The 24549-nt window shown below is 44.2% G+C and overlaps 1 protein-coding gene across 1 annotated transcript in view; it reads left to right on the top strand.

Moving 5' to 3' along the window:
* Positions 1-24549, top strand: part of CLMP (CXADR like cell adhesion molecule) — a 111680-nt gene that overhangs the window by 20429 nt on the left and 66702 nt on the right. The window lies entirely within an intron of this gene.

Genomic DNA, 24549 nt, shown 5'->3' with positions numbered 1-24549 from the left:
ACGGTGATTATAACAGTTACTAATCTTTGTGGCAGTTTCCAGGAAGGACAACTCCAGCTCAGAATACAAAGTTCTTTCCAGTGGTAAGAGTGGTCTTAGAGTGCAAGGGCTCTTTGCAAGTATTGAGCTTTCTGTTGATTGCTCAAATGGAGGATGGATAGTCATCTTCCAGAAGGGTGGGAGGTGGAACAGATAGACTTGTAAATGTTTACAAGTCTACATTTAATCTTCTGTGTCAGGAAGAAAGCAACTGGGAGGGGTGGGGAAGGGTGGAGGCTGCACAAATGAGCTGACACTCAGTATAATAAATACTATTATGGCAAACCTTATAGCAGCCAGAGAAAACTTGGTAAACCTGAGATCACGACATTTTCTTTTCATGAGACAGAGAGAGTGGTAGTGGGTACACTAGAGATCATATACCTAGATGGTTGAGTGTGCTAGGCGGAGGTTTAGAAATTGTAGGGGAACCACTCTTGTCTCTCAAAACAAGAATTGTTATGTCCTGTTATGGGAAGCCTAGTGGTAATCAAGTATCCTCGCCATGATGAGCAGAGGTCATAGGGCAGTAATACGGGCCCCTTTGCAATCTGTAATTCTGGTTCTATATTCCTCCAAATGGTCTTTGGAGATGTGTGTATACTTTAAAATCCTTGGGGTTGCTATGCTGTTGAAAGGGGAGTTTATTTGACACCAATTCTGAGTACGTAAAACAACAAAAACAAAAAAACTCCCAGCTTTACTGAGATATAATTGACATAAGAATAAACTGCGCATATTTACAGCACACAGTTTGTTAAGTTTTGGCATCTGTATACACTCATGAAACCATCACCACAATCAAGATATGTTAAATATAAGTCACAAATCCAAAAGGATGGCATCCCTAGTAATGAATTTTTGAGGTTCTGATCTTCATGGAGGGGCCAGTAGAAGGGCCCAGGATGGAAGGGTGGAAACCCACCTCTAGTCCCTGGGAAGCCTTGGGGAAGGTTTGGACCCGAGGCTCAGCTATAGTCCAGATTTGTAGGACCCTCCTTTTGCCTCTTGACTTCCACACTACTTTGCAGTTTTCTGATTCGTTTTGCTCTTGAGCCCACATTTCCAGCCCTTTTTGGCTTCTCTGGATTCCCATGAACCTTCCATCTGGGTTTAAGAAGAAATTAACGATAAAGTTCTTGGGGATGAAAAATTAGGTAAAATGGAACCAAATGGTGCTGGTCCTGCAGCTCAGGCACCCCTCTTTTCAGGGTTCTCAATTCAGCAAGGATGAGGTGACCCACGAGTGTCCAAGAAGATACCCAGGGGACAGGAAGCACAGGGTCAAGTCCACTTTCCATCTTCCCAGCTGACCCCCTCCTCTTTTTTTCCCCTTGCCTCCTGAAATCTCCTCTCCAAATATACACTGCATTAAAGGAAGCAAACACACCCCAACATAGTAAGGATATCCAGAGAAAGATTCTGAAAGCAAAGACAAAATCTTGCTCTAAGAAAGCTAAATGGCTTAAATCCCACCTTTACCCTAAGATGTTCCTCATTTCCCTCAATTGAAGTAATCTCTGTCCGCTTTAAACTCCCATAAACTTTCTGTTATGTCACCAATCACCTTCCGTGATTTGAAATATAATTTTTCACACGCCTTCTGTCCCTTTCTGGACTGTAAGTTCTCTGAAGGCACGATCCCAGTTTGACCCATTGCACCTCCTGTAGCGTCTAACACATACTACCCAGTGGTGCTTGGTAAACAAATAAGTGAACGACCCACCCTGGCCTAGAGCTCAGGGGATGCTGCGTAGCTCTGTGAGAAGCGGGACTCAGAGCTGCACGAGTATGTCGGGCGTCTCTCATGCCAGCTGTGACACATGAAGTATTAGTGTATTACACCCAAGATGGTGATTCTCACTCGTGTGGTATAAATAGAGCCAAGGAGACACATACACTGCCTTCTTTACATGCACCGCTGATTCTCAGCAAAGGTGAGGTTTGGCTCAGGGAAGGAAGTTGACTGCTGTCACTGGTGAGGCTGTCTCTCAGGGGAGACAGGAGACATAGCTCCCACTTCCAGTGGTTCCAGCAGAGGCTGATGAGCTGGGAGAGAATAGGTAGTCAAGTGAGAGAATAATTCTGAGCAAGGTGAGGAGGGGACTTGGGCGGGGGGCGGGGGGGTCTCAGCGACTAAGGTCCCATGTGGAAAGAAGTCTACAAAGTATACTGCCTGCGGGCCACTGGTCTAGTTCCACGTGCACAGATATCCACTCCTTGTGGACAGATGTGGAAAGGCCCAGGTGATTAAGGTTCCTTATGTCACTCAGAAAGAAATCCATTTATAGGTTAGACAAAATTTGATTTGAAGTATAGACATGCTTAGATTAATGTTTTTCAGACTTTTAGATTTCAGGAACCAGTAAAATTTCAAAAATAAATTTGAGCATGAAAATCGGGGGCTCCGTTTTTAAATATTGCTGACTAGAGATATTAAACAAAAATACAAACTATTATCCTGCTATTAAAATTGTTCCTAGAAAGAAAAGGCATTTCAACGATGACAACAATAACAAAGACAGTTGACAACCGTACACGGAGAGCTGTCTAAAACAGCTGCATTTACTGAATACTAACTGCATGCCATTCTAAGTGTTTTACTATTATCTCATTGTACATCATCTGTATTTTTTTCTTACTTTCCTATGAAGCTATGAAATTTTTGTCATGGACCAGCAGCACCAGTTGGTACCTGAGAGCTGGGGCACCACTAGATGAAAGAACTTCTTGAGGTACCTCACAGTCCTAGGAGTCAAAACTTCTATGAACCTTAAAGTTTCCATCTGATTCAGAGATCAGGACATGCTCCTTCAGAGTGAGCTCTTTATGAAGGAGCCAGATGTAAACATCTTCCTCTGAAATTTTCTTTGATATTTGGGACACACTGAGCTCTGTTTCCATTTGCAACTGAGACTCACAAGCTTGCAGCCTTTATCGACCAATGCAATGGCCTGAGTAAATCATAATTCAACCAAAGCTAAAAGGCTTCCAGCTACATTTCTGGGTCATGAAAGATGAAGGAAAAACTACCACTTTTGCAAGATTTAGGCCCTTCCCCACGCCCCATTCTCTGCTTGTACTTTCAAAAGCTTAACATTACACTATGTTTAACAGTGAACACACACCAGATGGCTTAAGTCGAAAGAAAAAAATGCTGGGTTGAGTAACAGTATAAATTCAATAAGTCTTACACAGTCATGTTTTTAAAAATCCTAAGAGTTTCCTAATTTCTAGACTAAAGGAAATTCATGGGGGCCTAAAATAGAAAGAGAATATGAAAGACCCGAGGATGCTACCTCTAGACAGAAGGCCCTTCTTCAGAAGGTGGACAGTTCAGCAAGGTCATCCACTGCAAAGCTTTCCCGGAGACCAGAGCTGCCTTCAAAAGGAGGAAGCGAGTGGGAGGCGCTGTTATTTATTTCTTCAGTGCTTCACAAATCAGCTCACGGAGACCCAAGGTCAGGCCTAGCTGTGAAATACGACATTACAGGAGATAGTGCTTTAGTATCCAGATGGAAAGGAGCCAGATTCAGGATAGAATGTGATTCAAATCCAGTCGAACTTTGTGTCATCCGTCCCTCTTAACCGTCTGGCTTCCCTGAATAGGTAAGAAGGACACAGCTGGAACTTCCTATTGTGCATACTATACAACAAAAAATTTTCAAACTACTTTCTGTTCCCAAAGAACTAGATTTGAGGAAATACAAGGAAGCGTATTGTCATAGGAAGAGCATTTAAGTTAAACATGAGAAGAGCTTACTGTGATGGACAAGTCCTGGCCTCTACATCAGGTAGAAAACCTAAGGTTCATAAAGTTTGGATTCACAGGGCTATAATGTTAAAAATCTGGCAGGGAAGTGGGGAGCCCTGGATAGCGCCACTTTCTATCAGCTGTATAACCTCAGGAAAGTCGCTTATTCCTGAGCCTCAAGTTTTCTTATTTGCAAAATGAGGCGAGCAACTCCCATTTTATAGAGGAGGAAGGTAAGGCTCTTAGAGATTCAGACACTTGGCCCAAGTCACAGCCTCGTATGTATCTTATTGCAAAGCCTGCGCTCTTTTCCCTAACCACACCGAGATGAGATCATATGCATTAAAATGTTTGTAATGAGCCAGGCGCTGTGCAGCCATTCCCTCGTGGCTTTTAGGCACAGACTTCCATCTGGCATGTACAAACAGATGTGTCAGCCCACATTTATGTATGTCCACGAGTGCCTGTGAGACTGTGCTTTACGGATACAAGCAAGTTTGTGGTCTGGTTAGTATGGAAATACTTTAGGGTTCATAGAACAGAATCAGGAAGCCTCCCAGAAATCCAGGCTGTGCCGTGGCTCCCGCCGGAGGAAAAGCAGCCCTGGGTCCTGGACAATTGCTCTGAGTAATGCCAGCACTGATCTTCCCAGCACGAGTGACACCTGGCTCACTCGGAGATGATTCTGGTTCTATTACCCTCTCCCGGAAATGAGTTCTTTCCACGAGGTTCAAGTAAACCATATCTGCTCTCACTGATCATTATTCTGAGGAAGTCCGGGGAAAGAGGGTGTTGACTTTGAGAAAATGATAAAGAGGAGAGTGAAGCCCCTGGTCTCTCTACCCAAGGGTGCAAGGTGACACCTGCCTGCAGCCTGGCACGGTGTCATCAAGATGGCGAGGAGGACTGTATACCTTCAGGATATCCCTCTATGAAAGCTCAGACGTTATTAGTGGGGTGCAAACAGCACAAACTTTTTTTAAAAGGACAGTTTAAAAGTCGGCTTCAGGAATTTTAAAAACATTCATAACCTTGGACACCTAATTCCATTGTTAGGAACCTATGCTAAAGAGAGGGTCAAATAGAATGTACAAAAGTCTATGGACAAAAATCTTTACAGTAGTAAAAAAAACTGGTACAAACTAAATGTCCCAAAATAAGTAAATTATGATTCATGAATCCATACAACTGAATATAATGCTGTTAGTAAAACAGATAACAGAAAACTTTCATGACTTGGACAATGCTCATGATATAAAAAATAATAGCAATACTGTAGAACTATGTATATAGTACAATCTCTACTGTATGTATATTTGTATGTACATATACATATGCATACATAAAAGACTGGAAGGATATTTTACAGGAGACTGTTACTTCAATATTTTTATGTCTATTTTCCAAGTTTTGTATAAGTATGTATAACTTAGTTTTTAAATGTTACATTAAAGATTGCTTAAATGTCTAAGTGACACTTAAATGGCTTTCTCGGGGTGACCGTTTAGCTCAGTTGGTTGGAGGGTGGTGCTAATACCACCAAGGTTGCCGGTTTGATCCCCACATGGGCCACTGTGAGCTGTGCCCTCCAAATGGTTTTCTCTTTGATGAATTAGTATAACAGCCTCCCCCCGCCGCACCCCCTTCCCTGTCCAGCCTGTATTGTCTCCAGGGTTACCTGCCATGACTAAGCCAAGCAGGTATAATGCTATTGGCTTAATACAGGTTGTGGCTACCTGTTGCCTCTAGGCTACAAGATAGGGTTCAAACTCCTTTGTATGATTTGCTTTCCCTATATACGAGGTATGACAGTTAAGTTTGTGAACTTGTTGCAACAATATTGCTAACCTTTTTTGTTATCAGAGGGATGATTCATTATGAATTTGTACCAACTGGACAAACAGTTAACCAAGTTTACTATTTGGAAGTGCTGAAAAGGCTGCGTGAAAAAGTTAGATGAAAACGACCTGAACTTTTCGCCAACAATGTATGGCTCTTGCATCACGACAATGTACCAGCTCACACGACACTGTTTGTGAGAGAATTTTTAGCCAGTAAATAAATAACTGTATTGGAACATCCTCCCTACTCACCTGATCTGGCTCCCAATGACTTCTATCTTTACCCGCCGAAGACAAAGGAAATATTGAAAGGAAGACATTTTGATGACATTCAGGACATCAAGGGTAATACAATGACAACTCTCATGGCCATTCCAGAAAAAGAGTCCCAAAATTTCTTTGAAGGGTGTACTGGATGCTGGCATCGGTGCGTAGCTTCCCAAGGGGAGTACTTCGAAGGTGACTGTAGTGATATTCAGCAGTGAAGTATGTAGCACTTTTTCTAGGGTGAGTTCGCGAACTTAATTGCCCGGCCTCGTAGACCAGACTCTTTAGATGTTCTGGTCTTTGTGCATGGTCTTCCCTCTGCTCAGAACACCCTTTCCCCTCCTTTTCCACCTGGGAAAGGCTTACTTGGCCTTTAAATCCAAGCTCAGAGGTGAGCCCCTCTGTGAAATCATACCCATTAGTCCCCAAAGACTTTGCCCCAGCTCTGTTTTGCAAATATCATAATTTGTTGTAATAGATACATTTTAATGTCTCTTGCACCCCCACCCCACCCCCACACACAGACACGCTCCTCGCCCACATAAGACCGTACGATTTTGAGGATGAAGTTTGAGACTCGTTCACCTTAGTATTGCCCAGTGCCTGCTACAGAGGAGTTGCCCAGTGATGAATATAAAGAAACTGGTGACTGAGCTGGGACAGAGGAGGCAGCAGGGCGTTCTAATGCCAAGTAAATAGTATTTAGAAGATGGCTATGAACTGAACTTCATTCCTAAAAGCAGCAAGAAAAAGCAGGCTTTATGTACAGCAAATAGATTTAAGTTAGCTACAAGGAGGAACTTCCAAGGGTTGCCATCCCTGGAATAGCTGAATGATTGGGGTAGGAGGATGCCCTCAGAATGGGGTAAAAACCTCCCTGTGTGAGATGCATTGGACATTGTCCTTCTTGGACCTGGAAGGTGGACAAGGTGCCCTCAGCCAGACCAAGACATCAGTGTATTGCCTGACAAAACAAGGCGGGAAGCTCTACTTTCTCCCAAAGCCCACTGTGGTTCTGCCATAGGCCTGGGCAGGTTTCCATGTCAGCTGCACTGCCAAACCTAGGTCTGCAATTTGAACCTAAAGCCCTGTAGACAAAGAAGACTGTGTTAAGAGTAGGGCCAGTTGCTCCCAAAGCCCAGCAGGGCTCTTGGCTCCACAACACTCATTAGCATCTTAAGTTCACATAAATATATATGAGGGCTGTGGACACCCTTGGGAGTCCTGGAGGCCCTTGCAGCCAAAGCAAAATCTCTCCCTCTTTGCACCTCCGCCTAGGCCTTCCGAGCCCAGCTGCCTCCAGGAGCCCACTGTTGTGAGGCTCTTTCCAAGCATGGGCCTGACAGCTCATTTTCAGGATGCAAAAATAGACATTTGGTCCTTCGGGTCTTCTGTTCTGCCCTCCTCTCCTTATGGTGGTCCTTCATATCCATGGTCTCTGAAGACCAGGGATTCCCCGCTGCTCCTCTCAGAGCCCCAATCCTGGAGACTCAAAGGCAAAGTGAACCCATTGCATGGATGCAGCGTAGCCCCAGGTGAAGCCCAGACTGGATGTTGCAAAACTCAGGGCTGAGGAAGATGAGAACACTCGGGGCTTTTTGTTCTTTAAGGACTCCAAATCTAATGGAATATAGAAAAATAGAGAAGGAAAACCAAACAGTAGAAACCTGAGACACAGCACTAACTTCAGAAAAAGTAAGTGAAAATATAATTACCAGTTTATGAAACTTGTAAGTTCCAGGGAGAGGGGGAAGAGGAAATGCTGCCGGATCAAATCTCAGAGGGCTTCTTGGAAGAGGTGAATTTTGACATGAAAAGTATGGAGTTGGGAAAGGTACTGATTGTTGGGCAGAGACAGCTGATGGGCTGCCCTACCCGCATCCTGGGGCACTGCAGGGCAATTGAAATAGCAGGAGAAAAGCAACTCCCAAGCTTCTCAGACTCCCCAGAACAGCCCCATCTCATTCCACAGTAAGTAGCCCAACAACCGCAATTGTTTCCAAGTTTGGAAGGAAAGAAGGGCTTTCAGAGAAAAGCCACAAAAATGAAGCCTATTGAATCCCGATGTATATGGGGAGAGCCCGGTGTGGTCCGCTGTCCGTTTGGTGCTGTCTGGCTGAAGCTGGCATGCTCAGGCCCCAGCTTTGAGGCCTGGTGCCACAGCACTGCCCTGGCCAGATACCGGCCCTTCCACTGCAGCTTGCTCAGTGAAAAAAGCACACACACGTATCACTTAGTGGACTAGAGGAGGGCAGTGTATGAAGTGGAAAGAGGAAACTATGGTGGCAGATTTCCAACCGCTTACAGCATTTTCAGCTCAGATTCTTTGGAAAACGTTTCTCCAGTCCCATCTCCTTTGGTGATCTTGGCAGCCTGGCATCCTTCAGTCAGTTTAAGAACAGGCATTCTGCTTTCTGGTGCGTCTTCCACCCTAAGTCGTCTGTCCGTCTTTCTTCCCTGAGCCTGGTAAAAGAGGCCAGGCTCTTCATTTGCTTCTGGATCACGATCATCCTCCCCTATCTGCAACGGCTTTGTCTTGCACAGGAAAGGAGGCGCATGTCTCAAATAGGGAGGACTTCCCTCTTTCCCTGAGGCTGTCGACTTGAAGTCACAGCAGGTTATGTTGGAAGGGATCCTCAGAGGCCATTAATTTCAACTCGTACTGTAAGCCCAGAGTGAGGAGGTGATTTGTTCAGAGCTGGGGGTGTAATCTGTGGTCATCTCCTTGTGACTATGGTAAGAGGTGACATAGAATGAAGGCTACAGCACAATGTCTGCAGTCAAACTGGCCTAGTGTCATACTCCAACCTTCTGACTTGATGGCAATGAAACCTTGAATAAGTTATTGAAGTTTTCTGACTGTTTCCTTAGCTGCCAAAAAAAAAAAGAAAAAAATGATAATACCTGTTCATAGGATGATCTTTAAGATCATTGATAATAACAGCTATCACCTGCTGAGTCCTTACTATGTGACAAGTGTTAAGTGCTGTATGCGCATTATCCCAAGGTACCTAGGGCTGTGCTTGGCTCACAGTCATGCTGGCTGTAATTATTACTGTACACAGACCCAGACAATCAGTGCTCGTCATGGGTATGTCTGACCTTTGACAGCAGACCTCTGAGACGATGAAACTCCTACAGTCCCCAATTTCGGGATGTCAGGAAGACCTGAAAGCAGAACAGCTCATGTTCAGTTTGAATGGTGACTTGCTGACTTATTGTCCCGCACTGGGATAAGGTCACCAGCCTTTAAGTCCAAACACAGCCTGCTCTCATCTTGTTTACACAAGGCCAAGGAGGCAGGCAGGCAGCCTGTGGTTGGGGAGGAAGAAACAAGGGCTGTTTGGGATTCCATGTAGACTCTAGGCCATTGAAGCTGTCAGGCTGATACACAAGCTCTGTGAGCCTTGTAGCTCTTGGCATTCCGGCCGCTTCCCCCTGATGACCATTTATAGTCAATCCCTCTGAAGCGGTGTAGCCCTGGGGTTGGGCCAAAGTGATGAAGCTGGATGAGAGGCACCTGGCCTTGGGGAAGCCGGGGTAACTACTAGAAACCTCCCTACCTCCAAAACACTACAGATTTCCCAGAACGTGTGCTCAACTGCTCTCCCTTCAGGTCTGAGATGTCAGAGCAAGCCAGTGCAAAAGGGAGGTTGGAGGGTGGAGGAAATGGAAGGATTGTGGCCACAAATAATGAATTTTTAGTGGAGTTTTTTTTTTTTTTTTAATTGAGGAATATTAGGGAACAGTGTGTTTTTCCAGGACCCATCAGCTCCAAGTCAAGTCATTGTTTTCAATCTAGTTGTGGAGGGCGCAGCTCACTGGCCCATGTGGGAATCGAACTGGCGACCTGGGTGTTACGAGCACTGTGCTCTCACCAACTGAGCCAACTGGCCACCCCTACTGGAGTTTTAACATAGGACAAGTATCATTTTGTGGTAGGTAATTCAGTCCGTATTCCCTTGAATTTTTCTTTTATTTTCCCTTGAAATGTAATTCAAGGCCCTCTTATGCATTTTGGGAGTAGCAGTCCTTTAACAGAGCTTGGGAAAGGGAGAGATAGCTTGAGAGCGCCCACAGTCCAGTCTGGTCATTGACCTTGGCAGGTTCTGCCTCTGCATCACTGTGGCTTCCATGGTATCTGCTTTGAGAGATGGCGTTAGATTACATGGGTCCTAGGTAGGCCGTGTGCTCTCTTCGTGCCTAAGATAATGAAAGATAATGAAGAGGAGGGTTTGGAAATTGGCAGATTCAGGGTTAGGTAAAAGAATACTGTCCTCAGCACCAACTGGGTGAATTGCTAGCAAGTCAGGAAACTGCAAATAATAATTAAAAGGACAAGGCATGCTGGCTGCTGAGGCCACAGGAAAACAGCACTTTGAGGTGGTCCCCGTGGGCCTGCATGTACTTACATGAATGCAGAAAAATAATAGTGTCCTGTTAACCATGATCGGGATATCGAGGGGCGTGGGGAAAGGATGGACAGAGGCAGGGGATGGACGAGGGGCATTGATATCATTGTGCTAGTTTCCAGATACTGGGTTAGGAGCTTTATACATACTATTTTATTTTTTAATATTCATCACCTTCAGGGATTAGTTTTCTTCTTATTTTACAGGCAAAGAAACTAAGGTTCATAGAGGCTGAGTACATTGCTCAAGTTTTCAGATTTAGCATATGGTGGAGCTAGGGTTCAAATTTCTACCCTGTCAGACTGTTTTTAGCAGCTATACCAAGGTCAGTTACTTGTTCAGAACACACCCCGCCCCAGGTGAGGTGGGCGGTTATATGTCCTCGGGAGGGCAGGTTACAGACCCGACGTTACTACAGTGGCTGTGAGGACCCTTGCATCAGGCTGGTATAACCAGAGAAGCTGTCTCCAGGTTGAATAGGTGTCTGTTTTTATTAGAGGAACAGCCTGTTCCCCACATAGTGTGGAGTGACAGTGTCAAAAATCTCATATTTTTGGTTAATTTTCCTAGAACTTTGTAGAGATCATGACCTTATGTTATGACATCCTTTCTTCCTTGGCCAAATGAAAACACACTTGATTACGTTACAATATTCTTTGGTTAGTTTCAATTCTGGGGATTCTGAGGTTTCTTGTGCTAATTTTAGAAGTTATCATATTTTAAAAACCTTTTAGTGCAAACTACAAATTCATTCATTCACCCAAATTAATTGAGAACTGACTATAATGCCTGACACTGGATTCACTACTGGGAACAGGAGAATGAGTAAACTTGTCTGTTTCTATACGAGGCAGATACATAAGCAAGTGCAATGTATTATGTGCCAAAACATGACGATGTTTAAAGCACCATACCGATAGCTGCTCTGATTTTGTGGGTTTTCATCCACTAAAAAGCACACAAACAAACAAAAAACACTGAGTTCATTGTAAGGCCCTATGTTAAGTACTGAGAAAACTAAAAAGAGTCTTTTGGAGGAGACAGATAATAAGTAGATACATTATATGAAACAAAAGAGGTAAAAATCTATATCAAATAAGGGCAATTTTTGGTAGGCACATTACCATTGATTTGCCTAGAAGTAAATTACTTAGTACTTTATCCGAAAACGAATAAGCACTTGATAAATCGTAGTATATGTTGTTGTTATTATCTCACTATTATCATTATTGTTGGCAAACATTTGGTGAATTAATTTGGATTTATTTCCTGTAAAACTTATAAAATGCTCATTTTTCTATTTTACAGAAGAAATCTGTACACAATGTGACTTAAATGGCTCCACATACAATGATTTGGAGTAAAGACACAAAAATTAAGCAGATACTATGGCTCCCAACATATCCCTCTAACTATGGGCCCCTGAACCCATAATAAGCTCGTCATCAGTCTGGTCTTCTCAGCCTCAGTGCAAACTCATTCTGAATCTGCCTCCAACCCCTTATGATACAACCTTTAAAACATCTTACGTTGTCTTAGAATCTCCTCCCTACCTTCAGTAAGTTGTCAGGTCCCAGTAACCTGTGCTTCTCGGACTTGGCTGTGTGTACAGATCACCCGGAACTCCTGTTCAATTGCGGATTCTGATTCAGTAGGGGCTCGGGATGGGGCCTGCGGTCCTGCATTTCTAATGAGTCCCAGGTGATGCTGGTGCTCATGGTCTCAGGACCACGCTCTGAGTAGTGAGCTGCCCACTGTAATTCCAAAGCTTCTCTGTCAACTACCTTCCTTCTTGCTCCTGCCATCCCCAGCTTGGGCCATCCTTACCTCTTCAGAGTCTAGACCCAAGCTCCTAAGGGGTCTCCCTACCTGTAGTCTCCCCTTCCACTCCATCCTACATGCTTCTACTAAATTCATCTCCTGCAATATAGCTTCTCTCATATTAGTCCCCTGCTGTAATGCCCTCAGTGATTCCCCACTGACTAGCAAACTGGACACAAATTTCACCAGCTGAAGGTAAGACTCTCTAAGATTTAGCGCCAGCCTTTTCACTGTGAGAAATCTCACAGTTCTCATTGATGTATCATACTCTTTATCTCCATTGCTTTGCCTTGAGGACTTTGTGGATACTCTTCCTTCCCCTGATGCTCCTTCCTGCTCCATCTGTGGCCCTAACCTCAGCACCCAAACCCTCTCCCTCCTTCAAGGGACTGGCATGGACTTCCACAGCTAGAAATGATCTCAAAACTGCCATAGCTCTTTGCCCAAATATGGTTACCTACATGCACTTTTATCTTCCCTTATGAATTCTAAGCTCCTTCATCTCTCTCAGAGACCCCATAGCACCTCTCACAGGGCCTTGCTCCCGGCAAGCCCTCAATTCACTCGTGCCAGGTACCTGAAAGATTGGTTTCCCAGTTCCTTTCATGGGCTCTGTTCTCTTGGCATTATTTATGATCCTTTGTTAGATGTGTTTTAACATTGCAAGCCACCTCAAATCCTTTTTGGAACTCACTAAGCTATGAAGTATCAATAATCAGCTGCAAGAGTAGACATTCAGGAGTATTTGTTACAGGCATAAATGGAGTACCGAGGAAGAGCAGGTTGCTGTCTGCTCCTCACACTCCTTCCTGCCTCAGGCCATTTAGCTCCTCTGTCTGTCTAAAGCAGGGGTGTCAAAAGTGCGGCCTGCGGGCCAACTGCGGCCCATGATCCATTGTTAATTGGCCCGCAGCAAATTCCAAAAATACATTTAGTTTACTTAAATAAACCAGGTGAGGCAGTAGTACTTCACCTGGAGTGAGTGGCCCGGCTGTTTGTGTATTTTACCACATATGGCCCTTGGTGAAAACCATTGTAAACAGTTTGGACACCCCTGGTCTAAAAGGTGTTCCTGTGGTTCTGTGGAATCCTGCAGGATGAGCTCCAGCTCCTCCCAGGACTTAGCCCTGGCCGGCCGAGCCGCTCTGTGGCATTCAGTAGCACTCAGTTTCCCATCCACTAGGCTGTGAGCTCCTTCACATCCGGGACCTTGCCTCTGCATCCCTGCATCTCTCATGTTACAGCACAGTGGTTCGCAGTCCTAGCCACACATCAATGTCTCTCTTTGGAAATATTCAGCAACCCAAACCTCCACCTACAACACCAGGCCTATTGAATCAGATGGTTCTCAGGTTTGAGTGTGTGTGAATGATGAGCACCTGGAAGGCTTGTTAACACAGATGCTGGCCCGCTCCCAGAGCCTGTGGGACAGGACCAAGAATTTGTATCTGTGACAAGGCTCCAGATGATGTCGATGCGTCCATGCTAGTCTGAAAACCGCTCTTGGAGGAACATGCTGTGGGGTGAGGCCCAGCCGTTCTACAGCCAAAGAAAAGAAACCATGGTGCTTCTCACAAGCAAGCTGAGTGTGACTGGTTTAGTGCTCGGAAGGGGCTTGATAAATACTTAATGGGTTAAATGACTTGCTTCATCTCTCTTAGTTCTTGTGGGGACAGAGCCAGGAGTTCAGTTTCCAGGCTCTCGGCCTCACGTGGAAAGCTGCTGGCTTAGCTAGTAAATGGCCATCAACTGTGATTGGATGGCCATCAGCTGTGGCTAGTTGGCCGTCAGCTGTAACCAATGAGCTATTGGCCATGAATATAACTGCCGTGGCTACGCTAGCAGCAAATGGGGGCTAGCAAGCAGATAGTGGCTGGCAAGCGCATAGTGTGGCGGAGTATGGATTGCAGATCGTGTGGCTCCTTCCTGTGTCTCCAACCCAGCCGCCAGCGAGAATATAGTGGTATGACTCCCCTACCTATGGCTCCGTGGGTGTTCCTTTTTGGCTGCTTCACCATGTCCTGCGTTCTTATGTGGGGAGCGGGAGCTGAGACCCCGCAGGCCGCCCGCGCGACAGTTCGACCTCCCCAAATAGATTATAAGTAACTTGTAGTTAGAGACCAAGTCTTAGACTACTTCTCTTGCAAATTCCGTGAGGCAGAACCCAGGGCTGGGCATCGAGTTTGCTCTCAGTACATACCTTTAGACGAGTAATGGCCTTTCCTGCCCCTTTTCAGTGTTGCTGTCAGAGGAAAGCCAAGGAAACCTAAAGTTGCCTGTTTCAATCAATGAATAGGAGGAGGGCAAGTTCCTTGTCCACTCCTTTGAAGCATGCGTGCCTGGAATACTTCCAGGGGAGGAAGCCCAAGCCATTCATTCCATATCTCCTAGGAAAGCAGGATATGGAAGACATGTCTCTAACCTGAACCGTCCCAAATAATTCAGCCCCTCTGCTCAAGGTTCTTACGTTGCATATCTGCTGTGCTCTCCAATTTTACCTTAAAATAAACAGTGTTCATGTGAGCCAGCATTTAGGAAACCATTAAAACATATAGAGAAGCCACTCCACAAAACATACTTCTAAGGACTGTCCTTCCCAAAATATCAGTATTTATTTACCTTCTCAGGAAAAAAATTAAGTTCATGATTGTATAGCTGGATTATTGAAATAAATTCTTATCACGAGGGTCTGTTCAGTGGTTTTCAAAGTATTTAATAGCTTGTTATAAAAATAAAATCATCATTATTAGGCAGAAAGTCTTTATAACAAACAAACATGGTAGATGGTTTAAAAAAATGGATGAATTCCTCATTGTTTTCTCTTTGGGGCTGAAAATTGAAAATAATTTTTTAAAGCAACAATTATTAATCAACTGAGACTATTTGCAAAGAATTATGGAAAACATCTACTTATCCTGGCAGACTCAGGGTATCACTGAGGCCCAGGGAGCTGCCCCTACTATGTGCCACCTTCCCCCCTCCCAGCACAGTTTTGCATCTTGCCACCATAATAGCACTTACCTCACTGCTTTGTAATTTATCAGTTGACCATCCCCTATTCTGTTAAATGTAAGATAGTTATCCCCAGATTGAAACCATAGAGAAAGCTAATATAAATGGAAACCAACACTGCACATCAATTTTCAGCATGTGTTGACTCCATGCAGCAGGAGTGACTCCATGTGTACATTCAGATGTTACACACACTCAGATGGTTCCCCCACCTGCTTGGCAGACACCATTTGTTGCCTGCAGCATGTGGCCCACATGAGACATAAGGGGACACTATTTCCCCTTCTCACCAACTGTGTCTCCGTTGTTTCCTCCTCCTTCCTCTCATGCGCAGGCTTGCCCCATGAAGGGGCTGCACAACTCTGTCTTCACAGTGGCCTGCAGGTACCCTGGTATGAGCACATTCTGGAAGGTTTGTAGCCTGATATTTACCTTCTCACTGAAAGTAGCTGTTCAGTAGTTCCCAGGAGAGACTGGGATTTTGCTGGGCTTTCCAGACACTGTTTCCACCATTATTTTTTTAAAATAATGCACACACACACACACACACACACACACACCCATATTTAAGCATGTTCATTTTTTTAATGCTTTGACAAATCATTGGTCTTTCCCATGTTTTCCAAACGTCTTAGAACCAGGCATATATAGCGACTACTTCATGAACTTCTTAAGGGAATGACTCTTATATTTGAATTCCCAGTGCCTAGCGCAACTAGCACATAAAGGGGCTAATGAATCAGTTAGAGAATAGCAATATTCATGGCTAATATTCACTGAACATTTTTTTCTGGGCCATGTTGTTAAGTCCCTTATGTGATGGTCTTATTTAATTCTCATAACCACCCTGTGAGCCATGTACTGCTAGCAGCACACTTTGAACAATCTGGGGCTCAGAGGGGCGAAGTAACGTGCCCAAGTCCAACAGCCAGGAAGTGAAAAAGCAGATATTTAACCTAGGTCTGTGTACTTCCAAAGCCCGTGTTTAACACAGCACAACACAAGATCAACAGTTGAACTACCTTTGATTTTAAGGACTGTAAATATTCGGGTGGTCTACTGGCCCCACCCACTTCCCTGTCCAGCCTGTATTGTCTCCAGGGTTACCTGCCATGACTCTAAGCTGAGCAGGTATAATGCTATTGGCTTAATACAGGTTGTGGCTACCTGTTGCCTCTAAGCTACAAGATAGGGTTCAAACTCCTTTGTATGATTTGCTTTCCCTATATACGAGGTATGACAGTTAAGTTCATGAACTTGTTGCAACAAACATTAAATGGCTCCACATACATTCTGTCCCCAACAGCTTCCAAGGTGGCATATTTATGTGCTGCTAGTAGTTGGCAGGAGGCCTCGAATCCTTCCAGTGTTGGCCTCTCCATAAGCTGCTTTATCATCTTCATGCCATGTTGTCTGGCATCCCCCGGAGAGAGCTGTCCAAGAGAGCATGGTAGAAGCCACAGTGTTTTATGACCTAGACTCGGAAGTCACACACTGTCATTTCTGCAAAATCCTGTTAGTTACAAAGGTCGGTCCTATTCATTGTAGGAAGGGACTATACAAGGACATAAATGCCAGGAGGCAGGAGTCATTGGGGTCATCTGGGGGGCTGCCTACCACATCTCTGCATGAAAAGATAGTATGGTATTGGAAAAGAACGTATATTTTGAAAACCATCAGACCTGGAGTTGGAGTCAAATTCTAGCTCCATCACTTGAAAACTATGCAAATACTAAACCTCTTTAAGTCTGTTTCTCCATTAATAGGATAATAATACCTTCTTCATAGGATGCGTGTATTAATTGAAAGAACAGACTTGCTGTGTTGCAAATGGTTATCTAATAAATACTCTTTCCATCCTCAGCATTCCCTAATCTCTCACCACCTTGCTATCCCCTCCTTTACCACTTGCCCAGGCTTCACATACTTTCTTTGTGCAATGACAATAAAAGACAAGAATTCTAGAATACCAGAGTTAGAGGGATATCTATATCATCTAGCCTAATGGTCCTCAATGTTTTTAACCACCAAGGCTCTTTCTATTGTTTTTCTCCCAGTGAACCCCGTATTTTGAAATACTTTTGATTACCAAACAAATTATATTAACCACATAGTTCATTTCCCATTATATTAATCAAAGGCATATATAATTGCCTATCAGAATGTCTGATCAGTGAGAGACCATCAGTGTTTCCACACCAAGATGTGATAATTTCAGTGAAAAGCAAAGTAATTATTATTTTAGAGGCCCACAAAGGTTTTTAAGGGATTTATCCACGGCCATTTAGATTAGTTAATGATAGAAGTAGGCTCAAACTGTACTTCCTGATTCCAAATCAGTCCCTAATCATAGGTATTCACCTTATTTATTTGACACGCTATGCTGTATTTCATGATATCTGACATGATAAGAGATCTAAGGTCTTTTCCAGTCTAACACTGTAAAACTCCAGGATCAAGTATCCACCATCTAAAGGCCCCAGTTGTGTGGATAGCACAAATAGGCAAGACCTTCAACCCACAAATGTGGGCCCATAAGTACCACAATCTGTTGCCTATGTGGCCTCCATGGAAGATTGTCTTTATCAGCTAATATAAGTTTGGAGTTGTTTAGTGAGAGCATTAGGCTAGGAAGCTAGTTTTATGTCTTTAATTCTGCTGGCCCATATCCAGTTACAAAGAGAAACTAGCTTCTCGCTAACAAATGGAAGTCATAGTCAGGATAGGGGACAGGGACATGAGCGTTGAGACTACCTAAGTGGAGGAGGGGCTGAGAAGGCACAGTTCAGCATACTCTCTGTCTTGCCATGGAGAATGAGAGCTGAGAATTATGAGGGCTCAATATTCATCTTGGGGTGGGCCATCAACCCACTTTTTGGCCAGAAGGTCAGTCTATGACAGGTACCTAATCCCAATGCCTTCTCTGAAAGGGAACAGAAAAGAATCAAAGGAAGAAAAGCCTAAGAATTAAAGAGGAATTTCCTCAGCCTAGAGGTGGAAAGAATAGTACCTATGAGCAAGTTAAGTTTAAAATCAAATACCTCATGAATGTTGTTCTGCTCTGTATACGTGTTAGTGTCCCCCCTTGTTTTAGTTCACAGGAGAGTTCCTTTTGAATGTTGCAGCCTGACTCTGCTTAACTGAAGGGCATAAGAAAAGAAAATTTTGTATTTCTTGTGCTTGGGCCAAAATTTTAAGTGGAAGAGGTAAATCTCTGGGGATAGATGTGGTTGTGGTAACAACACTCAAAGGAGAGAAAATGGCAGGAGAGAAAAGAAAGTTCAGAGAAACAGATCAGATAGAAGTTTTCAGTTGCACCTTCTTCCCCACTAGAGAGAAAATAACTGAAGCTCTTACTTGCTCAGACCCTGGAGGTTGTGCCTGGGGAGAGGAGAAGAGCTCAGTGTTGCAGATGACGGACAAGCTCGCACGTCAGTGCTGCAGCACGAGCCCTGAAACCTTGGGCGCTCCAGCAGCAGTGGTTCAGGGAGACGCTTTAATGTCAGTTACATTTACTGTCATTGCTCTGTACTCTCAGCCAGATGCATTTCATGGCAAGAACTTTAGAAATTAGTTTTATAGGGAAAATGTTTAGAAGAAAAAGAACAAAGATCCTCAATGGACTTCCTTTGAAGGCAATCAGTGGCAAAAACACTCTTTTCAACATGCTTCCCCCTCAGAGATTTCTTACACAAACACTGGGCCCTACTGAGAATGTGCAATAGAAGACATGGCCCTGCATTTTAATAATTTACAGTCTGGTTGGGACATATATGATATACCACAAGAAAAGGTACAGGGGGAAATATGGAGGCAAAGGGGAAAACAAATGACAAAATATTTGGCAAATATTTCCCTAATTTGAGCTTTGGAGAAAATCAAAAGTGGCTGCCTTTCAGGGTCCACTCAGGCCACCATAACAAAGGACCACAGACTGGGTGACTTAAACAACAAAACTTTGTTTTCTCTCAATTCTGGGAGCTAGAAGTCTAAGATCACAGTGTCAACAGAGTTAGTGTCTTCTGAGATCTCTCTAGTTGGCTTTTAGATGACCATCTTCTCCCCCTGGTCTTCACATGGTCTTCCCTCTCTGTGTATCTGTTTCCTAATTTCCTTTTCTTATAGGGACGTCAGTCATATCGGATTAGGGCTCCACCCTCACAACCCCATGTTAACTTAATTACCACTTTAAAGATCCATCTCCAAATACAACCACATTCTGAGGTACTAGGAGTTAGGCCTTCAACATATGGATTTTTGGGAGACATAATCGGCCCATAACAAGGGGTTTTCAGAGGAGGAACAATCACAATGATGTGAAAAGGTATATAAATCTAGAAGTAAGGCTGCTGTGCTGTCTGCAGATGTGTGTTACTATGGAAAGAAGCGCAGTGGGTAGAGAAATTGCCATGAATCAGAGTGGTTTGAAGAAGGCTTTACTGAAGAGGTGGGAATCGAGCTAGCCAGAAAGGAACGTAGGACTTAGATGAGGGAAGAGTGAAGGAGGAGGGAGGAGAGGGCATTCTAGTTGAAGGAGTAGCATGGAAGATGCTTCACGTGGCTCTAAGATGTGCTCAGAGGATGTTGATTAGACCATCTTATGAGACCAGAGCATTCATTTTGTGGGAGAGGAAGAGAAGAGCTTGAGAAAGCAAGCTGGAACTGGAGTGTGGAGGGCTGGGATGCAGATAGACTTTCTCTCGCTGAAGGCTTTTCAACTGGGTGGTAAAGTGATAACAGTAATAACGTATGTGTATAGACCCTTATAATTAGTAAGAGTGTTCATAAATATTATCTCATTTCCTTTGCACAAACATTTAACAAAATCAGCAAGGCATCATTATAAGCAATTCTATAAATGAGGAGATTGAGGTGGAGAGAGTTTAAATTTCTTGACCAGCAGATGTGAGGGCTACAATCAGAACGTGCTGCAGGCAAACTAATCTGACAGGCTGTGAAGAATGCTTTGCAAAGTAAAGAGGCGGAGGCAGGGAGCTATTAGAAATTAGAACAGGAGTGAAGTGATGAAAGCCTGAATTAGGGGAGTGGTACTAAAACTGGAAAAATTTAAACAGACATACTATGTTGGTTTTGATTAATAAACATGGTAAAAATAAAGATGCTATGAAATAAGCAAAAATACCCCTGGGAAGAGTAACACATTTGGTTGTCATTAGACTTCTGTGTCTCAGCATGAATTAATTTATCAGATTCTTTCTTCCCTGACTTTGGTAAGTAGGAACAGGGAGAACTTAAATGTAGCTGTATTCCCACATATCTCTTACAAGCACTTAATATATTACACTATCATTATGTATTTGGAAACCTGTCTCTCCCAGTAGCTGTGCGCTCCTCCAGGAAAGTGACAGTATTTTATTCCTCACTGTATGCCCAATCCCTACTGAAATTCTTCATTAGCTAGAAGGTCAATACATACCTTCTGAATGAATGAACGAGAGTGAGCCGGTGGGACACCAACACAGTGGAGGGGAAAGAGCAGAACAAGCAGAGATGAAGGACCTTGGGGACAAGAAGCAGTAACTTTACAGGTGTCCCCAGGACAGTTTCATATGCAGCCAGGTAAACCCAACCTAAAACAGATCTCTGTAAGGCCAAAAGTCTTAAAGTGAGTGGTTTTGATGACCTGGTCAGTGCAGGCCTTTTCCCGCATATGGGCTTTATTATACAGCATTGCTGGGGAAATGGCACACGTAATGGGAAATAACTTATTACATAGAATAAGTTTCTAGGCAGAAACCAGAGGTTTCTCGTCCGTGGCCTCACCCTATTAGTGCTCCAGCGCCCTTTCCCGTAAGCTCCTGGATGGTCTCCTGTCCGCCCTCTGCTACCATCTCCACATGGCAGGGCCATCAGAATCCCTGTTGAATGAACAGTCTAGCTGTGAAAGAAAGATGGTGACATATGATGGAAGGACCCAAATACATCCGTGTGGCTCGTTCTCCTCTCAAGGAGCCTATCAAGAAGCCCAGGTGGGCTGGAATACTTGACCTATGTGCTTTTATTCCCCTGGTATATAACTGTAATCAGGGGCTCCTATAGCACTTTGTTTCAGAAAGTAGGTTCTGTGAAAACTACAAAGACAAGTAAGTATCAGACAGTCCCTGCCCTTCCAGGAATTTATTCTCTCCATAGCAAAAGCAATGTCTTCCTGATTGGTGTTGAATTTATCCTATGCCCTGTCTACACTGTGTAAATCCCATTCTCATGCATATAGCAAAAGTGCTAAGATTTCTAGAAGCTAAACAACACTTAATGATGGCTCCATGGGCTTTTCTGAGCCACCTGTTGTGGCATATACTTTACAACCATATCATCTGGTGTTCATTTATACACCTGCTTCCTGAAAATTCAGGGCCCCTGATATCTCGCCCACCCCTCATGACATCCTAGCTCACCTCCCCTTGCTTGAGCACATGCTTTGATTGTACAGGAAGTGGTATATAACCTTCGCCTTGCAAAGCAGTGAGTGAATGCTCTGGGAGGATGCAAGCATGATAGGGTGGAAGTCGCCCTTATTCTGCTCTTCTTTCAAGGCAAAGCCAGGACATCAGTCTGATGCCCTAGACCTCAGCCTCTAAGGTATTCTGTGGAACACAACAGAAGCAGTAAGTTGGCAAAGTGAAGTCTTGATAATTTAAAAATTGTTTGTATTGACCAGAACCTGGGACATGCACCCAATTAGCTCTCTTCCCACTGTAAATGTCAGGGAAATACAGATGGGACTTTTAGGGGATGAGGGCAGAAGTTTAGGGAATTTGATATTCAGTCTTGGAGGTCTGCAAAGCAGGATCTCTTCATCCTTAGAAGGCCTGAAGTCTGGGGGGTGAAAATCCCCACTGCCCGAGGAAACAACGCTAGTCATCAATACCCTTCCCACCTGCTAAGTTAAGTCAAGAGACAATCTCTAGCTGTTACATGACTGATAGAAAGTAGATAGGAATCAACTCATTTTATGAACCTGTAAATTTAGGATGTTTCTATTATGGGGCCACATTTTCTCCCCATTCTCTTGCTACAAGCAGGCACATCCTTGCATGCCAAGCTTTAAGCTGCTGGGACTTCAGACCACGGATGCTTTCTCCCTTTCTATTCAGATTGCATCCCAGTGCCCTCGTGCAGAGTTCATGCAAATCTGCAATGGCATGGTGTAGTGGAAACAGCATAAGCTTTGAGGTCAGACAGAGCTGGGCCAAATGCCAGATTTGAAAGCTACTTAAAAGCTCTGTAATTCTAGACGCAACAGCGACACTTGTGTAGCACTTAAAACATGCCAGGTACTATTCTATGTGTCCTACAGATATTAACTTATTTAATTCTCACCACTAATTCATGAGGTTGTGTACTATCATTATCCCCATTTTATAGATGGGGATACTGAGGTATGGAAAGATGAAGTAATTTGCCTCTAGCTAAGCTGCAGAATGAAGGTTTGAATTTATATAGTCTGGCTCGAGACTCGGTGTACCTAACCACTACCCTATACTGCCTCCCTACAAGGCAAGTTACATTACCTCCAGTCATTTCTTTAACAACCATTTCCTGAGTACCTTCTGTGTCGCAGCACTGCACAAGGTGCTGAAGAGGCAGTTAGGAATGATGTGACCCTGACCTTCGGGCACTGCAGGCTAGTTGGGGAGGCATCATAATACAGAGTGCCGGGTTGGAGGTGCTAGGAGAACAGAGCAGGCCCATCATGAGAGAGGGGTCCTGGAGGATGTGATCCCCAAGTCTCAGGAAACTACTGGAAGGCAGACCATTGGGCCACAGGCAGGATAAAAGGCTAGGGAAGTATGTACATATCTAAACTCTATGTTGTACACCTGAAACTATATAATATTGTACGTCAACTGTAATTGAAAACTAAAAAATATTTTTAAAAAAGGGTACGGAAGGGTGCTCTAGGTGGCAGAAGTCGTGAGTGCAAAAACAGAGGTGTGACAGTTCATGTGCGGAATAGGAAGCAAGTAGCTGTAGCTAGAACACAGCATGGGAGTGGGACAGTTCCAAGGGCTGAGGCTGGTGAGCCAAGCTAAGTCAGATCTCCAAGGATCTTTTTACCATACTGAGCTGAAGTTGAACAGCATTTTAGAAAGGAAGTAATGACCAAATATGGAAGCATAAAACTGAGAGCAAGGAGTCCGTTTTGGAGGTAACTCAGTGGGCCCGCACGACGGCAGAGCAGTGAGGATGGAGAAGGGGCCGAGTCAAAGGTGTTTGGGAGGCAGAATCTACAGGACCGGGGAGGACTGGGGCGGGGTGAATGTAAAAATAAAGGAGAAGAGAGGGAGCCAGCGTGACTCCCTGGTTCTTGTCCAGGAAGTAGGAGATGGCGCTGTTCAATCAAATAAGTACGGGAGGCATAGCACTGAGTTTGGGTCCCTCTGAGTTCAGGTGCCTGTGAGACATCCAAGGAGAGCTACTTTAACTGGATCTGCAGGTGTTAGGGGAAGAGGTCTGAGTCATAGGGCTAGGTCTGGAAGTTACCAGCATATAGGTGCGTGGAAGCCCCAGAGGTGACAAGAAGACCAGGGGAGTGTGGAGGGAAAGATGAAAGTGAGCTGAAGACGGAACCTAGGGCAGCGCCAATATTCACGGGGCATACCCATGAAGAATAACCAATGACAGGGACCAGGAAGGAGAAAACCCTGGAGGAGAGGGTGTCACACGCTAAGGGCAGAGTTTTAAGAATGAGGACAGGTCACAGAGCCAAGGGATGGGCCTACTTCTACTTGGCTAACTCCCCACCAAGACTGACCTGAGAACGGGCTGTGTGCCTGATTCATCTCTGTTTTCCCAAAACAGCCTTTAATATAAGAGGGAATAAAGAAATTATAAAAACCAACATTTACTGAGTGTATACATGTGCCAAGCACCAAACACTTTGTGTGAATAATCTCATTTAATCCTTACAACCACGCTATAGGTACATGCTCCTCTTTTTTTATGGAATATTATTCAGCCTTAGAAAAAGGACATTCTGCAATATGAGACAACGTGGATGAATCTGGAGAACATTACGCTAAATGAGATAAGCCAGTCATGGAAGGACAGCTACTGCATGATTCCACTTACATGAGGTCTCTAAAATTGCCAAATTCATAGACTCAAAGAGTGGAATGGTGGTTGCCAGGGGCTGGGGGGTGGTGAAATGGGAGTTGCTAATCAACAGGCCTAATTTCAGTGAAGCAAGACGAGTAAGTTCTAGAGATCTGCTGTGTAACATTGTGCCTGTAGTTAACATTACTGTATTGTGTGGGCACTTTAGAATGTGTTGAGGGGGTGGATTTCAAGTTCAATGTTCCTACCACAATCAAAAAACAAAAAAGTATGTGGTCTTCTTATCTGCGTCTTTGGATGAGAAGAGTGAGGCGCGGAGAAGTGA

This window comes from Rhinolophus sinicus, chromosome 9 (genome assembly GCF_057876585.1).
Source record: "Rhinolophus sinicus isolate RSI-liver-muscle chromosome 9, RSI-T2T, whole genome shotgun sequence".
NCBI classification, from domain to species: Eukaryota; Metazoa; Chordata; class Mammalia; order Chiroptera; family Rhinolophidae; genus Rhinolophus; species Rhinolophus sinicus.
Note: the sequence above shows the minus strand (reverse complement) of the source record. Positions and strands in the feature narration are given on the sequence as shown.